At 36.9% G+C, this 4,146-nt stretch overlaps 1 pseudogene; it reads right to left on the bottom strand.

Moving 5' to 3' along the window:
* Positions 1-470: 470 nt before the first annotated feature.
* On the bottom strand, positions 471-603 carry LOC144223523 (U6atac minor spliceosomal RNA; annotated as a pseudogene).
* Positions 604-4,146: the final 3,543 nt, after the last annotated feature.

Raw genomic sequence — 4,146 nt, 5'->3', positions numbered from 1 at the left:
ATTTTGATAACTTAAATGCATTCTAAAGTTCTATGTTTATACTCCCTTCACCACAGTTTGTTTTTGATGTCACATTTTCTATCTTTTTATACTGTAAGTCAATTTTTTAATTTCTTTTTTTAAGTTTTTATTTAAATTTTTGTTAACATACAGTGTAATATTAGTTTCAGGTGTACACACTTCAACACTTCAGTACATCACCTGATGCTCATCACAAGTGCATCCTTAATCCCCATCACCTATTNCTTCCCCCCCCATAACTATCAGTTTGTTCTCTATAGTTGAGTCTGTTTCTTGGGTTTCCTCTCTCTTTTCCCCTTTGCTCATTTGTTTTCTTTCTTAAATTCCACATAGGAGTGAAAACATATGGTATTTGTCTTTCCCTGACTGACTTATTTCACTTAGCATTATACTCTCTAGCTCCATCTATGTTGTTGCAAATGGTGAGATTTCATTCTTTTTTATGGCCGAGTAATATTCCATTGTATGTGTAGATGCCGTGAAGTAGATGGCAATGCCTTAATTGTATGAGTGTTGTCAAGCCAGCAGCCTCTTCTATCCTGGTCAAGCATAGTGCTAACTTTCTCTCTTTTCTTACAGTAGTTCGTGTGTGTGTGTGTGTGTGTGTGTGTGTACATACACCACCTCTTCTTTATGCATTTATCAGACAATGGACATTTGGGCTGTTTCCATAATTTGGCTATTGTTGATAATGCTGCTATGAACCATCGGGGTTCATGTATCCTCTTGAATTCATATTTTTGTATTCTTTGGGTAAATACTTAGTAGTGAAATTGCTAGGTCATAAAGTAGTTCTGTTTTTAACTTTCTGAAGAACCTCCACACTGTTTTCCACAGTATCTGCTCCAGTTTGCATTCCCACCAGGAGTGCAAGAGGGTTTCTCCACACCCTGGCCAGCACCTGTTTTGTTATTGTCGTCATTGATTTTAGTCATTCTGACAGGTGTGAGGTGATGTCTCCTTGTGGTTTTGATTTGTATTTCCTTGATGAGTGATGTTGAGTATCTTTTCATACATCTGTAGGCCATCTCTTTGTCTTCTTTGGAGAAATTTCTATTCATGTCTGCTGCCCTTTTTTAAATTGGATTATTCATTTTTGTGAGTTGAGTTTTATAAATGCTTTCTATTTTTTGGATACTAACCCTTTATCAGATATGTTACTTGTAAATATCTTCTCCCATTCTTTAGGTTATCATTTAGTTTTGTTGATTGTTTCTTTTGCTCTGCAGATGCTTTTCATTTTGATGTAGTTCCAAGAGTTTTTTAATTTTTCTTTTCCTTGCCTTAGGAGATATATCTAGAATGAAGTTAGTATGGTCAATGTCAAAGGCACTACTGCCTGTGTTCTCTAGGATTTTTATGGTTTCAGGGCTCACATTTAGGTCTTTAATCCATTTTGAATTTATTTTTATCACATAAGAAAGTGGTCCAGTTTCATTCTTTTGCATGTAGTTGGCCAGTTTTCCCAACACTGTTTGGTAAAGAGACTCTTTTTTCCACTGGATCTTCTTTCCTACTTTGTTGCAGATTAATTGACCATTCAGTTTTGGATTTATTTCTGGATTTTCTATTTTGCTTTATTGATCTATGTGTCTATTTGTGTGCCAGTACCACAATATTTTGATCACTACAACTTTGTAATATAAGTCCAAAATTGTGATGCCTCCAGCTTTGCTTTTCTTTATTTGAGGTTGCTTTGGCTATTCAGCATCTCATGTGGTTCCACACAAATTTTAGGATTCTTTGTCTGGCTCTATAAAAATTGTTGTTGGTGTTTTGATAGGAATTGCATTAAACGTGTTGATTATTTTGGATACTATAGGAATTTTAACACTATTTGTTCTTGCAATCCATGGTCCTGGAATATTTTTCCATTTCTTTGTGTCATCTTCAATTTCTGTCATTAGGGTTTTATAGTTTTCAGAGTACAGATCTTTCACCTCTTTGGTTAGGTTTATTCCAAGGTATCTTACTTTTGTGGGTGCAATTGTAAATGGGATTGATTCATTAGTTTCTCTTTCTGCTGCTTCATTATTGGTGCATAGAAATACAACAGATTCCTGTACCTTGATTTTGTATTGTACAACTTTACTGAACTTGTTTATCAGTTCTAGCATTTTTTTTTGGTAGAGTCTGATTCAATTTTACATAGAGAGTATCATGTCATCTGCAAATAGTGAAAGTCTGACTTTTCCCTTGCCAATTTGGATGACTTTTATTTCTTTTTGTTGTCTGATTGATATGAAAAGCTGTATGTTAACAAATTGGACAAATTTGAACAAATGGCTAAATTCTTATAAACATAAAAACTACCAGAACTGAAACAGAATGAAATAGAAAACTTGAACAGAGTGATAACCGTCAAAGACATTCAATCAGTAATCAAAATATCCCCAATGAACAAAAATCCAAGACCAGATGGCTTCACAGGTGAATTCTACCAAACATTTAAAGAAAAGTTAATAAAAAAAAAAAAGAAGAGTTAATACCCATTGTTCTCAAACTATTCCATAAAATAGAAATGGAAGGAAAACTTCCAAATTCATTCTTTGAGGCCAGCATTACCTGATACCAGAGCCAAATAAAGACTTCACTAAAAAGAAGAACTATTAGTCAATATCCTTGATGAACAGGATGCAAAAATGCTCAATAAAATACTAGCAAACTGAATCCAACAATACATTAAAAAAATCATTCACCAAATTCAAGTGGGTTTTATTCCTAAGTTGCAAGGGTGCTTCCATATTTGCAAATCAATCAGTGTGATATACCACATTAATAAAGGAAAGGTTAGGAACCATATGATTATTTCAATGATGCAGAAAAAGCGTTTAACAACGTACAATATCCATTGATGATAGAAAAAAAACCTTAATAAAGTAGGTTTACAGAGAATACACCACAACATAATAAAGGCCATATATGGAAAAACCCACAGCTAATGTCATTTTCAACAGGAGAAAAACTGAGAGCATTTCTTCTATAGTCAGGAATGAGACTGGGATGTCACTGTTATTTAACATAGTACAGGCAACAACTTTTAAAATCTGAAAATATATACAGTTCTTTGGACCACAGTTGAAAAGCCTTCTAGCCTCTAAAGCAGATGTTCTAGAGGTATTCCCTGGTAAATATTGCAAAAACTGGGGCTCTGGTCGAATGTATAAGCTTCCTTCAGGGAGACAGCAGAAAACTGCAGTGAGGTAGAGAGAGGGCACAAAGATGGTATCCCCATTGCTTATTTTCCCTAATGAGAACTGTAGACTCTAGATATATGGCAAACCTGAAGATTGCCCCTTTACCTGAAGCTCCAGGCTAAGCAAAGTGGTCTCTTTCACAGAAAGTCTGGGCAGGGGTTGGGGGGGGGGTTCTAGCTACTCTCTGTGCAGTCCTCTCTGGGGGTGGTAGACATCCCAGAACTGTCTCTCAGATTGTTACAGTCATCAGGGACCCAGGAACACAAACTGCCCTGGCATCAGATCCAGGCAGTCAAAAGGTATCTCTTGGGTCACAGCCACACAAGCAGGGCACCAGGCATAAAAACTAGGGGAACAGACATGTAAGAGTTCTCCTTGAAGTGATACTGGTGTGGCACAGAGTGAGAAAATAATGCCCACCTTCTGAGTTCTCTGGAAAAGTTTACAGTGAGAACTGGATGGGTGTTTAATTAGAAACCTACCCTTTTTCTTCTCTTTGATAAACTAAGAGTCCTCTTTCATAGAAAGATTGAGTTCCTGGGGTTTTTTGTTTGTTTGTTTGTTTGTTTTTGTTTCCGTTTTTGCCTCTTGTCACACTCTTGAGTGCGGTTGATATTGAAGATTTTTTTCTGTATTGGTTATGGTCCTATGGGACCTGTGAGCCTAATGCCACTGGGGCCTGGTGATTTAGAGGGACTCCCTAAATGTTTGCAGCTACAAAAGTTAGGGTACTAGACAAGGGTATCTGCTCCTTTCTGGGGGATACTGTCAAGCTGGAGGAAGGCAGAGAGAGAGAGAGATCAGAAAGATAGAGCTGACCAAGCTTCTTTTCTTGAGAGAGAGTCTGTGGGCTCTGAGATGTGTTCCAGACCAGAAGCCTACCCTTCAGGCCAAAGCTCCTGGACAAGCAACTCTTCCTAAGAAAGAC

The sequence above is a fragment of the Crocuta crocuta genome, unplaced genomic scaffold (genome assembly GCF_008692635.1).
Source record: "Crocuta crocuta isolate KB4526 unplaced genomic scaffold, BGI_CrCroc_1.0 scaffold1635, whole genome shotgun sequence".
Classification (NCBI taxonomy): Eukaryota; Metazoa; Chordata; class Mammalia; order Carnivora; family Hyaenidae; genus Crocuta; species Crocuta crocuta.
This window is presented reverse-complemented; position numbering and strand designations above follow the sequence as displayed.